Here is a 14985-nt window from a genome sequence, read left to right on the forward strand (position 1 = left end):
CTTCAGTTAATTCAAAATGCTGCAGCTAGAGTACTGACGGGGACTGGAAGGAGAGAGCATATCTCACGCATATTGGCCTCTCTTCATTGGCTTCCTGTTAATTCTAGAATAGAATTTAAAATTCTTCTTCTTACTTATAAGGTTTTGAATAATCAGGTCCCATCTTATCTTAGGGACCTCGTAGTACCATATCACCCCAATAGAGCGCTTCGCTCTCAGACTGCAGGCTTACTTGTAGTTCCTAGGGTTTGTAAGAGTAGAATGGGAGGCAGAGCCTTCAGCTTTCAGGCTCCTCTCCTGTGGAACCAGCTCCCAATTCAGATCAGGGAGACAGACACCCTCTCTACTTTTAAGATTAGGCTTAAAACTTTCCTTTTTGCTAAAGCTTATAGTTAGGGCTGGATCAGGTGACCCTGAACCATCCCTTAGTTATGCTGCTATAGACGTAGACTGCTGGGGGGTTCCCATGATGCACTGTTTCTTTCTCTTTTTGCTATGTATGCACCACTCTGCATTTAATCATTAGTGATCGATCTCTGCTCCCCTCCACAGCATGTCTTTTTCCTGGTTCTCTCCCTCAGCCCCAACCAGTCCCAGCAGAAGACTGCCCCTCCCTGAGCCTGGTTCTGCTGGAGGTTTCTTCCTGTTAAAAGGGAGTTTTTCCTTCCCACTGTAGCCAAGTGCTTGCTCACAGGGGGTCGTTTTGACCGTTGGGGTTTTACATAATTATTGTATGGCCTTGCCTTACAATATAAAGCGCCTTGGGGCAACTGTTTGTTGTGATTTGGCGCTATATAAAAAAAATTGATTGATTGATTGATTGATAGTTTACCTGACGGGTAAGCTGATAACTTGGCAGAGTTGTGGTGTCTCTTCCAGGCTTTTATGGGGTGATGATAGTGATGAGATGAGACTCCTGCAGCGACTGCGCCCTCTGGTGCCCGAAGCCTGACGACAGGCAGGGCTCCCTCTGGTGTTGGGCCAGCAGTACCTCCTCTTCAGGCAGCCCACACAACAACAGGAGCTCTCCACAATTTCTCTTATACTCACTCGACTGGTAAGCACTGAAAGCCGAGATAGGTATGTCCCAACTTGTCCTCTGACACACCGAAACGGAGGTGTTCCTTTGTCTCGCTTCCAAAGCGAATTGGTCTTTACGCGCGAAGCCTCCGCGCGGCTTTCCATGACAAAATCTCTTGTTAAAAGTGAAATCTGCTGGAAAATGGCTAATGTCCAGCTCTTGTGATAACCAGAGAAAGAGCACACGACGGTCTCGTATCCACAGAGCCATCCGTTTAGAAATGATCCAGTGGTTTGTGCCTCGTCATCGCAGCTCGGAGCGCAGCGCACCGAGCGTCCTTAAAAGGGTCCTTAAAGCTGTAGTTAAAGTCCTTATTCTCTGTGAAGCCTGTAAAATTTTCACCGAAAGCCAGATAAATTTTTCAAATGGTTTCCAGGTGCCAGTCTGTAACAGCTTCTGAAAAAATTCTGATGGAAAAAAGTCCTTTTCATTCCGCCATTTCCAGATAATGAAAATCCGACTCGGGGGCGGGACCACTCCTTCCACAAGGAGTGCTCACAGGCGAATGACATCACTGACAGGCGTGGAAAAACTCACGCATGCGCACGAGGGTTCAAGCATGTCTGACGTAAAAACATATGAATGAAATCCATATAGTTTACAAAACAAAAAAAAAAGGACCGTTACCTTGTATATATATATATATATATATATATATATATATATATATATATATATATATATATATATATATATATATATATATATATAGTAGTGTTCAGAATAATAGTAGATTCAGTAGATTCTCACAAATCCAACAAGACCAAGCATTCATGATATGCACACTCTTAAGGCTATGAAATTGGGCTATTAGTAAAAAAAAGTAGAAAAGGGGGTGTTCACAATAATAGTAGTGTGGCATTCAGTCAGTGAGTTCGTCAGTTTTATGGAACAAACAGGTGTGAATCAGGTGTCCCCTATTTAAGGATGAAGCCAGCACCTGTTGAACATGCTTTTCTCTTTGAAAGCCTGAGGAAAATGGGACGTTGTCAGAGTTGTGATCTGTAAAAAAAGCAACTCAGTTAACTAACACAGAGAATGATCGCGCTAGAGACTGAATTTCATTTCCTGATCAGGGAGAGCCAGCGTGACCCCTCGTCACTGTCCGTCAGTCAGCTCTGAAGGGCCCGCCCACTCTGCTCCTGAATTTATTGCATACAGACATATTACAAAACAATATATAAGGCACAACTGCGTTTCTTCAGTCAATTCATATTTGTATCACTTTGCACCTGGAGGCGCCTTGTGGTCTTGCTGAGACAGATAGTAATTGTTCTTCAAATTGAAACATTAAAGCGCCAGCCTCAAACTAGTGTACAGGCTGTGTTATTCTCTGTTCAAGGCCGAAATATTAATCTGTGCTCGACAAAAACATAGCTCTAGCAAAACAGTCTGCACATTCATTAAGCAAAAGAACAAATGTTACTTTTCTCATGGGAGCAGTTGTAATGATTACTTCAACAGTTCAGTGTATATTACTGCTTTAACAATGAGTGATTATTTAGAAGAATAATGGTGCATGAAGTCTTATACATTTATATATGTGTATATGAAAAACAGAGAACAGAATCAAAAACAAGATCAAAGGCAGTTCATCAAAGTGAAGGCATCAAAGTAAAGACAAAGACATTAATATTTGATAATAATATTCACAATATATAGAAAACTCTATCAGACGTTCAAGACATTGTTCAGAAGAACAGTGTAGTTTGATTAAAAAGTTGATTGGAGAGGGGAAAACTTATATGCAGGTGCAAAAAATTATAGGCTGTTCATCTACAATGATCTCCAATGCTTTAAAATGAACAACAAAAAAAAAACAGAGACGTGTGGAAGAAAATGGAAAACCATCAAAATGGACAGAAGAATAACCAGAATGGCAAAGGCTCACCCATTGATCAGCTCCAGGATGATCAAAGACAGTCTGGAGTTACCTGTAACTGCTGTGACAGTTAGAAGACGCCTGTGTGAAGCTAATTTATTTGCAAGAATCCCCCACAAAGTCCCTCTGTTAAATAAAAGACGTGCAGAAGAGGTTACAATTTGCCAAAGAACACATCAACTGGCCTAAAGAGAAATGGAGGAATATTTTGTGGACTGATGAGAGTAAAATTGTTCTTTCTGGGTCCAAGGGCCGCAGACAGTTTGTGAGACGACCCCCACACTCTGAATTCAAGCCACAGTTCACAGTGAAGACAGTGAAGCATGGTGGTGCAAGCATCATGATATGGGCATGTTTCTCCTACTATGGTGTTGGACCTATATATCGCATACCAGGTATCATGGATCAGTTTGGATATGTCAAAATACTTGAAGAGGTCATGTTGCCTTATGCTGAAGAGGACATGCCCTTGAAATGGGTGTTTCAACAAGACAATGACCCCAAGCACACTAGTAAACCAGCAAAATCTTGGTTCCACACCAACAAAATTAATGCCTCGCAGATGTGAAGAAATCATGAAAAACTGTGGTGAATGTTAAAGATTTTGTATATATGTTATCACTGTTAAACATTTGTACCTTTGTCTTCTTTCTTATGAAAACATTATTGTGCTGTTTTGCACCAGTCTTAAGATAACCCTGAGAATGCACATATTATTCAACTTTGTTTTAGCATGCTGGGGTCAGGCTGAACTGGGAGTAAAGAACTGGAGGTTGTTTTGACTGTTGTGAATTTATGGCCTTGTGATATGTGATGCTTAGTGTGAAGAACAAGACACTCCAGGCAGATGCAGAACAGATGATAAGTGCAACAAACGAACGGGATGTGCTGACCTTCAACGATAAGATTAAAGGAAAGAAACTGTTTTTCCTTACAGCTGCACTTATTGACGTATGTGTTTATGTTACGGGAAGAAACTTGTCTTGCGTTGTTCCCCCCACCCTTAGGACAAGTTTTATGATGTGGTTAGGGCTTCTCCAATAAAAAGAGCAGGAGCGCAGGCCAGACTTTAGTGTAGCTTTGGTGTACAGCCTGACTGCACTCCTCGCGAGCTAAATTTGACTTTCTGTCTCACTGGTGTTTCTTGACTCTGTTTGTCTTGTTAAAGGTTTTAAGAATGTTTGGAGGAGAAAATACCCAACATTGACTGGGGGCTCGTCCGGGATCTCAACAACACCGGAGGTGTCCGGCGGAGGTCGTCAAGTCCAGACGTAAATCCTTGGCCAAGGTCCGATCGATTGATCGTGTCTGCAATTGTCGACCGCCGTTGGCATCGTCTGGTTGACGAGATTTTCCCGAAGAAGACAGACAGGAGGTCGAGTCAGTGAGTAAAATTTCTTTGTAACAGTACTGAGTGAATGGTGATCAGATCACATAAACAGTTAAATTCCGCAAGCGATGATACAGAATTGTCTGTTAATGAAACACAGTTAAATTCCGAAGGAGGGTGCGGACTCCTCTGTTTATATACGCGTACCGGTAGGGAATAAAAGTGTGATCACATAAACAGTTAAACTCCGTAAACGATGGCGTGGAATCGTCTGTTAATGTAAAGCAGTCCTAATGTAAAGGAGTCCGCCCTCCGCGAGGAGGGCAGACTCCTCTACGGTTAGCGAAGGACGCACGTAGTTAAATTCCGGAAGGAGGGTACGGACTCCTCTGTTTTAAATACGAAGTAATACCGGTTTTGAGAATAAAAGTGTGAGAGTGTAATACTTTGGACAACGTAAGTGACAACCGTGTGTGTGGAAGCAGAGGCAAGTGATTCCGCTTCCTACGGGGAGGTGAAAGGAATCAACCACACGACGGCAAATTAATTGTCACGTCCAAAGAAAGTGAAAACTTCAGATTTAGAACACCCTAGGTGTGCCCCCGTCTGAAGTCCAAATTATAACAAAGAATAATAATAAAAATGGGGGGGAAAGACGTCTAAAAATAAGGAAAATTTATCAACTGACGACTGGAAATTTATGGAAGCAAAAAATCCAAAAGCAACTAAGAAATTGGAGACCTGGATAAATAAACATGACTTTGACGGACGACTGAACCTGACTAGTATTCAGAAGTTGAAGGAAAGGTTAGAAGAGGAACATAAAGGTGATGAGAAAAAGAAGCAGAAAATAGGGGCAGATTTAGTGGCGTTTTGGGAGGAGGAAGCAGAGAACAGACAGAAGGGAGCAGAGAAGCGACGATTAGAGAAAGCAAGGAAAAAGAAAGGCGTAGGTAAGGCAGAAGAAGATGTGATAATTCAGCACAGAGAACCAGAACAACCTCAACAACCACCGTCGGCTGGATCGTCGGTAACAACACATTTATATCCTCCTCTACCAAAGGATGATGACGTACCGCCACCACAGTATGATATGGCAGTAAAACCTAAGGTAAAAAGTGAAAAACAAGAAAAGCCACAAACACGCAGTCAAACAAAAGTGCCTACAGCCCCTCCCATGGAGGAACACAGTGACCAGGACGGTGCCTATCCTATGATAGAAGTACCAAATCCTCGTGCAGGCACAGCAGGACATCGACCAACCATGCTCGTATATCGGACATGGAATGCTGATGATATCAAAGCAGCAGTCGACATGATACCATCACCACATGTCGATATTGAAGGATTTATGCAAGACATAGAAAATATAAGAAAATCTTACCACCTCGATGGCGTTGAAGTCAAACAAGTATGGATGAAAGCATGTGGCCCTAAATGGAGTCAGGTATGCGGAGATTGGAATCCTGTAGACCGGGATGGCGTACCGGTGCAACATGATGATCCAGTCTTGAAAACACGAGTGGAAGCCATGATTACACGAGCAAAAGGTGTGTTAGGACCAAAAATAAATTATACTGAAATTACCAGGACAGCTCAGAAAGAAGGAGAGCCATGGACAGAGTTTAGATGCAGATTTGAGAGTGTATTTAAGGTCCACGGTGGCATAATGCCAGGAACACCAGTGTATGAACAACAATTGAAAAACGCTCTGATCCAGCAATCCAACAAGGATATAAAAGCTTGGATACAGAAACATTGGATTGGACTGCCTACAGGCACATTGGAAGAAACACACATCCACTGTTGTCATGCAGAAGAAGTCTTAAAGCAGAAAAAGACAGGTAACAGCGACAAAGGAGTGTATGTAGCACAAGGAGATGATGAAATATATTACCAACAGGGTAACTTAAGACAGCAGAAGAAGTGGAGACGCCCCCAAAAGCCATGGCAGAACAGACAAGGTGGACAGCCACAACGTCAAGGACCATGGCAACCGCAACAGCAGCGCAGACAGGGAGGGCCACCACGTGGTCCCCTGATTTGTTGGAACTGTGGAAGAGAGGGACACATGTCTAGAAATTGTTCGAATCCACCTGCTGATGGCGCAGCAGGAAGAATTCCACAACGGAATAATCCTCCACAACCACAGTATCCACAATGACTAGATTCCATAATCCATGGCACCACTTCAGACAGCGAATCTGAGTGCGATATGGATTTATGTGCCTTACTGGGAAATCCAGTACCAAAACCTGAAGTGACTTTGTTAGTAAATGGACAACCAGTGGTATTTCTTTGTGACACAGGAGCATGTAGAACCACATGTAATAACAACATACCTGTCCATAAACTAAGCAACGAAACCTTCAGGGTTCGCTCTGCAAATGGACAAACATCAGACGTCCCTATTACTAAACCCATAACCTTGGAAGATCCCTTTGGAATGGCGTGTACAATGCCATTGTTGAACATGCCACAGTGTCCCGTAAATCTGCTAGGACGCGACGGATTGACTGCATTGGGCTTGTCCATAATTGTGGAACAAGGGAAATTAGTTGTTAAGCGCACAGGTGGTGTTAACATGGTGAGAGAAGAAAGCGATGACCCCACATTCCACTATTACTATACATTTGACATTTCTGAAGAAGATACTGCAGGATGGGGTAAAGATGTCGTCTTGCAAGCAACAGCCCTACTGAAACATCCTGAACAAAAGATGTCACCACCTGACCTGCATGTCACAATGTGGCATAAAGATCCTCCAGGTCCGGATGGTGACTATGAAAACAAATTGAAAGACATTTCACCTGTGAAGCTGACAATGACAGATTTGATTCATGATGGCAACTCAACAGCCGTCATAACAGTGACAGGTGCCACTGAAGATGTTTAAAATTGAGATTCACAGGTATGCCATTACATGTGTCACTTTGTAAACCATATTTGACAGAATGGCAAGATTTGGGACTGATAGTCATGACAGCTTTGTCAGCCACTGATTGGAGCAGAGTTGGACCACGAACGGAGTTCAGTCCATCAACTAAATTGTATAAAGTGCCAGTTAATGTCTCATTGGTGCTGACAGCTGGAACACATATTGATGTGTCCACTTCACAATCCTGAGTGTTTCAGTTGAGTCCTGAAGAAGATGATCTTCTTTCTTCAGTACCATCAGGATTGTGGACAACAGGTCCTTCAGACGTAGGACTGATTAAAAATGCACAACCTGTAGTTATAAGACCAAAAACAGAATACAGACCATGTGTAAGACAATATCCATTGAAACCTGATGCAATTGAAGGAATTAGGCCAGTAATAGAGGATTTGTTAACAGCAGGAGTAATAGTGCCATGTCCAGATTCACCATGTAACACACCCATATTTCCTGTAAAAAAGGCTCCGCCCTCAGTGGGATGGAGAATGATTCAAGATCTGCAGGCAGTAAATGCTGCTGTGATTAAAAGAGCACCATGTGTTCCAGACCCACACACCTTGTTAAATTCGCTGAGACCAAATTCTAATAGTTTCTCAGTAATTGACATAAGTAATGCATTCTTCTCTGTGCCAGTACACCCAGATAGTCAATTCTGGTTTGCTTTTACCTTTAAAGGACAACGATATACATTTACCAGATTACCGCAGGGTTACGCAGAGAGTCCAACTATTTATTCTCAAGTCATGTCAGCATGTTTAGCCAATTTCGTTCCACCGGCAGATAGCCAACTATTAGTGTATGTTGATGACATTTTGATTGCCTCTGACACACGAGAAAACTGCATAACTGACACAGTAGCATTATTATGTTTCTTATTTAATAATGGCCACAAAGTGAGTAAGAACAAAGTTCAGTTGTGTAGGGATAAAGTAAAATATTTAGGACATGAATTATCAGCCACAGGGCGTACTATCCTGTCTGACAGGAAGGAAGCGATTTTATATGCTCCGAAACCACAAACTAAAAGACAGATGATGTCATTTCTTGGACTGACTAATTACTGCAGGGCATGGATTCCCTGCTATGCAGAATTGACTAGTCCACTTTCTGATTTGATGTACAAAGATGATATTTCAATGTCAACCGTGTTGGAATGGAACAAAGAAGCTGAGGAAGCTTTTGTGAAAGTAAAACAAACGTTAGTGTCATCTACAGTTTTGACACTACCAGATTATAGTAACAGACAGCCAGTACGCTTTCAGTACAGTGCATGTGTTTGCAAAACTGTGGGAAGAGCGTGGAATGGTGACATCATCTGGAAAGCCGGTGACTCATGCCACTCTCCTAACTGCAGAAAGCTGTGAAATTGCCTAAACAAATTGCTATATGCAAATGTGCGGCTCACACCAAAGGCTCTGATATAGTTTCACAAGGAAATGATTTTGCTGACAGAGCTGCGAAGGCGGCAGCAGCAGCAGCTTCTTCTATTTTTGTTGTACAGGAAACCACTCCAGATTTGCACTTAGGTCACATACTGCTTGCTGAGATGCAACAGCAGGCACCTGAGAAAGAAAGGCAGATGTGGTTAAACAAAGGAGCTACATTCGCAAATGATTTGTACTTATGACCACAAAAGAAACCCATATTGCCAAAAAATATGTTTAAATGGGCAGCTATCATGAGCCATGGCGTGACGCATGTCTCATCAGGGGGTATGATATCGCAATTGCAATCTATTTTTTGTCTTTATGGGTTCGATGCATATGCAAAACAGCATTGTAGAGTATGCATGACATGTGCAAAACACAACTCACAAGGCAATTTGAGACCCCAAAGAGGCAAATTTCCAACACCACAATATCCCTTTCAAGTGATTCATATGGATTATATACAGCTGAGTAAACATGAAGGAAAAGAATTTTGTTTAGTCATAATTGATGCGTTCTCAAAATGGGTAGAATTGTTCCCCACAAAACATGCAGATGCACTTACAGTGGCTAAAGCATTGTGCAAAGACATCATTCCACGATTTGGAATACCAGAAACAGTCTATTCAGATAATGGAGCGCATTTTGTTAATACAATAGTGCAATACGTAGGAGAAGCGCTACAGATTAATCTCAAAAATCATTGTGCTTATCATCCACAAAGTGCCGGATTAGTGGAAAGGATGAATGGAACAGTAAAAAACAGACTTAGAAAGACAATGGAGGAAATAGGCAGACCATGGACACATTGTGTAGATTTGGTAAAAATGTATATAAACATAACTAGTACCATGGGGTTAACACCGTATGAAACATTGTTTGGCAGAAAATACCGATTGCCATATTATGGGCAAATTTGGGATGTACCTGAGGAAGCCAATTTGGCAGATTACATGAGGAAGATGTTAGAAAGACAACGAGGGAGAGTTCCAAACACTGATGATCCCATTTCTCCACAGGAGGACCCTAAAGTGGTACCTGGAGACTGGGTGTTGATAAGAAGCATCAAGAGAAAACACTGGCATTCACCTAAATGGGAAGGGCCCCATCAAGTACTACTCACAACACCCACAGCTTTGAAAATAGGGGAAAGAAGTACATGGATTCATTTAACTCACTGTAAGAAAGTCATTTCTGCAGACACAGACAAACAGTAAGAACAGTAGGACAAGACTAGTAATAGTGTGTGAGCTTGGTGTTAAGATCCAGGCTAGACACGAAAGCTAGCAGAAGACATTAAGAAACCACTGTTCTGAACATAGGTGTGCTGTAGTGTGCAGAAATGGCGAAAGAAAAAAACAAAAAGAACGAGGGTTCCTGGACCCCATGGACAGTCCTTATTATGCTACTTTTCTTTTTCGGATTGGGCTTATTATTAAAAGCCATAAGCACGGGACATGATAATAAGGATCACATCCGCAGATTGCAGAGACCAAAAAGAAGTAACGAAGACCCCAGTCCGATAATAAATGCCACAGTACATAGGTGTGATAGGAACAATGCGTACCGATTTGGTGTACAAGCCTGCATTCCTAGAAATGCTTCTGTGGTCATCTCTGTACCATATAGTGCTCTTACCCATGGAACATGGGATGGTGACAGAGGGACTAATTACGGAAATAGTTTCTCATGGTATATGACCAATGATCAACTAGATAAGAGATGGGAAACGTTGGTAGCCGATGAATGGAGTAGATGGACACCAGGATGGGCACAAACCGAGTGGGCTAAGTACCAGAGTCAAATTCTTAAAATGTATCAAACAGATGATAAGCTGTTTATAGTGGTGAATACCACAGAAAAAGGAACCATATTCCCACCTGATATAAAGGGAGACTGTTGGTTGTTCCTCCTTTGGGTATACAAATCAGGAAAAGATCCGTATTTCCATTTTTTCCTCTGTGAAACAGATAGAGTACAGCAACCAATATTGACAGAATTAAGTACGTCAAAGGGGGTGTCCATACAAGGCACAAAACACATGAAAACAGATGACTGGTTCCTGGTAACCACAGGAATTAGTGGACAAAATAACAATTGGCTTTTAATGGCAGAACAAGCAGGACTAGCTACAAAGAAGGACTGTGTTGTATGTATGGGACCCAGACCTATATTACAGGTAATACCGGCAGCATTACCCACAGACTGTCTGTTGACTGTAATGACACAGACATACATTGCAGCGAGCAACGATTGTTCTAAGTGGGACAAGATCTATCCATTAACCAAATTGACTAAGATTAAACCTTTATTTTCAAGCAAAGTTGGGCATGCTAACCATACATGTGTAAACTTGACAGGGACAAGTAAGACTTTGGGTAGCTTAAACCACACTGCCTGGTGTAAGGATGTGGTCCATAGTAATCCCACATTCAAACCTGTCAGTAGGAGTGACGTATGGTGGTGGTGTGGTGATAACAGAATCTTTGACAGACTGCCAAGAAATGTGTCAGGTTATTGTGCGTTAATATCATTATTGTTACCAGTTAAAGCCATGCCCATGACACCTGAAGAAGTCATGACATATACAGCCTCTCTCATTCCTGAAGACTGGCAGAAAGGCATAATCAGACATAGAGTAAAAAGAGATTGGAAAGGAGTGGGAGATCCAACATATATTGATGCGATAGGAGTCCCCAGAGGAGTGCCTGACGAGTATAAACTGGCTGATCAGATAGCAGCTGGATTCGAATCCTCCATCTGTTGGTGGTGTTCAATTAATAAGAACGTGGACAGAATAAACTACATCCACTACAATGTACAAAAATTAGGAAATTGGACTGAGGAAGGGTTTAAGGCTGTCCATTCGCAGTTAGAAGCCACGTCCCTTATGGCCTTCCAGAACCGTATTGCTCTGGATATGTTGTTGGCAGAAAAAGGTGGTGTTTGTGCCATGTTCGGAGAACAATGCTGCACATTCATTCCCAACAACACAGCTGCAGATAGTAGCCTCACTCAAGCCATCGACGGTCTGAGGACGTTGAACAGGAAGATGAAAGAGCACAGTGGAGTAAACACCAAAGGCTGGGACTGGTGGCTGGAAGGGATGGGAAAATTGAAGTCTTTGATTTCTTCACTATTCAATCAATCAATCAACTTTTTTCTTATATAGCGCCAAATCACAACAAACAGTTGCCCCAAGGCGCTATTAGTGTCTATAGCAGTATTTGCTGCGATTCTAACATTGTGTGGATGTTGTTGTATTCCATGTCTTCGAGGCCTTGCAAATAGAATGATAACCACAGCAATAGGTCCAGGACCAGGAGGGGGACCAGCTTCATATCCACTCCTGGGGCAAAACGACGAGGAGGAGGAAGAGGGCTCTCATGACCTGTACCCAGACCAATGGAAGTATGATGACCCAGACACCGATGATGATGACAATGATGACATAACCTCTGGGGTGTAAGCCTGTAGAACATACCATGATGAACCTCTTAGTGAAAATCTCAAAAGAAGTGCTAAGCTGGGTGATGCCTACTATGTGTTTAACAGGCGATAAACAGGAGGGGAATGTTAAAGATTTTGTATATATGTTATCACTGTTAAACATTTGTACCTTTGTCTTCTTTCTTATGAAAACGTTATTGTGCTGTTTTGCACCAGTCTTAAGATAACCCTGAGAATGCACATATTATTCAACTTTGTTTTAGCATGCTGGGGTCAGGCTGAACTGGGAGTAAAGAACTGGAGGTTGTTTTGACTGTTGTGAATTTATGGCCTTGTGATATGTGATGCTTAGTGTGAAGAACAAGACACTCCAGGCAGATGCAGAACAGATGATAAGTGCAACAAACAAACGGGATGTGCTGACCTTCGACGATAAGATTAAAGGAAATAAACTGTTTTTCCTTACAGCTGCACTTATTGACGTATGTGTTTATGTTACGGGAAGAAACTTGTCTTGCGTTGTTCCCCCCACCCTTAGGACAAGTTTTATGATGTGGTTAGGGCTTCTCCAATAAAAAGAGCAGGAGCGCAGGCCAGACTTTAGTGTAGCTTTGGTGTACAGCCTGACTGCACTCCTCGCGAGCTAAATTTGACTTTCTGTCTCACTGGTGTTTCTTGACTCTGTTTGTCTTGTTAAAGGTTTTAAGAATGTTTGGAGGAGAAAATACCCAACAGTTATACAACTAAATACTAGTTTAGTGATTCACAGGATTGATAAAAAAGCAGTTTGAACAGAATAGTTTTGAGTTTGTAGCGTCAACAGCAGATGCTACTATTATTGTGAACACCCCCTTTTCTAATTTTTTTTTACTAATAGCCCAATTTCATAGCCTTAAGAGTGTGCATATCATGAATGCTTGGTCTTGTTGCATTTGTGAGAATCTACTGAATCTACTGGTACCTTGTTTCCCATGTAACAATAAGAAATATACTCAAAACCTGGATTAATCTTTTTAGTCACATAGCACTACTATTATTTTGAACACTGTATATATATATATATATATATATGTATATATATATATGTATATATATATATATATATATATATATATATATATATATATATATATATATATATATATATATATATACACGAGGTCTGTGAGAAAAGTATCCAACCTTATTATTTTTTTAAAAAACCATATGGATTTGAATCACGTGTGATTACATCAGCCAAGCTTGAACCCTCGTGGGCATGCGAGAGTTTTTTCACGCCTGTCGGTGATGTCATTCGCCTGTGAGCACGCCTTGTGGAAGGAGTGGTCCAGCCCCCTCCTTGGATTTTCATTGTCTGAGAAGTTGAGAGACTGGCGCTGTGCTTGATCAAAATTTTTTCAAAAACTGTGAGGCACATCCGAGTGGACACCATTTGAGAAATTCAGCTGGTTTTCGGTGAAAATTTTAACAGCTGATGAGAGATTTTGGATTGTTTCTATCGCTGTAAGGACTTCCCACAGAGCGGGATGTCGCGTAGCCCTCCGAGGCGATGTCGTCATCCTGTTTCAAGCTGAAAACCTCCATATTTAAGCCTCTGTTGACCCAGGACGTCCTGAGAGAACAGAGAACTTTTAGAAGAGGTCGGAATCAGCAGTTTATCCGGACATTACACTGTTAAAGGAGATTTTTTTAATGAAAGACATGTGGACGGATTGGCGCGCCCGCCACAGGAAAAACACCTCCGTTGGAGTTGGAACATGCCCTGCTGTTAAACAATTTCTCAGATACTCACTCAACTGAAAGCCACCAAAAGCTGCCTGGATTTTACAAATGGTTATCAACACGGAGGTGTTTTTCCTGTGGTGGGCGCACCGCGCCAGCTTCGAGCCGACGCGCCAATCCGTCCGCACGTCTTTCATTAAAAAAAATCTCCTTTAACAGTGGAATGTCCGGATAAACTGCTGATTCCGACCTCTTCTGAAAGTTCTCTGTTCTCTCACAACGTCCTGGGTCAACAGAGGCTTAAATTTGGAGGTTTTCAGCTTGAAACAGGATGATGACGTCGCCTTGGAGCGCTGTGCAACGTCCTGCTCCGTGGGAAGTCCTTACAGCGATAGAAACAATCCAAAATCTCTCATCAGCAGTTAAAATTTACACCGAAAACCAGCTGAATTTCTCGAATGGTGTCCACTCGGATGTGCCTCACAGTTCTTGAAAAAATTTTGATCAAGCACAGCGCCAGTCTCTCAGCAACTTCTCAGACAATGAAAATCCGATGAGGGGGCTGGACCACTCCTTCCACAAGGCGTGATCACAGGCGAATGACGTCACCGACAGGCGTGAAAAAACTCACGCATGCGCACGAGGGTTCAAGCTTGGCTGATGTAATCACACGTGATTCAAATCCATATAGTTTTAAAAAAAAAATAAAACTGTCGGTTTCTTTTCTAATAGACCTCGTATATATATAATATATATATATTATATATATAATATATATATATATTATATATATATATATATAGAATAATATATCTGTTGCCCTTGACCAATGTCCTGCACTGTTTCACTTTATCACCACCACACCACTTGCAGTGTCTTCACAAAAATCTGCTGCTGCTACAAATACTAAATGGTTTGCACTTTTAACTATTACCTCAGACACTACACTGTAAATACTTGTGCACTTTTCTGTCCTTATTGTTGAAATGTCTTGTCCTGTCATCAACGAGGGAAGGTGAGAAATGAAATTTTGATTCTTTGTATGTCCAGTACATGTGAAGAATTGACAATAAAGCCGACTTTGACCTTGACCTTGTTTGCTACATTTAAGATGTGTGGAATTTACTAAACGCAGACAGATTATCTGGAATTTTG

Source organism: Thalassophryne amazonica, chromosome 2 (genome assembly GCF_902500255.1).
Source record: "Thalassophryne amazonica chromosome 2, fThaAma1.1, whole genome shotgun sequence".
NCBI lineage: Eukaryota > Metazoa > Chordata > Actinopteri > Batrachoidiformes > Batrachoididae > Thalassophryne > Thalassophryne amazonica.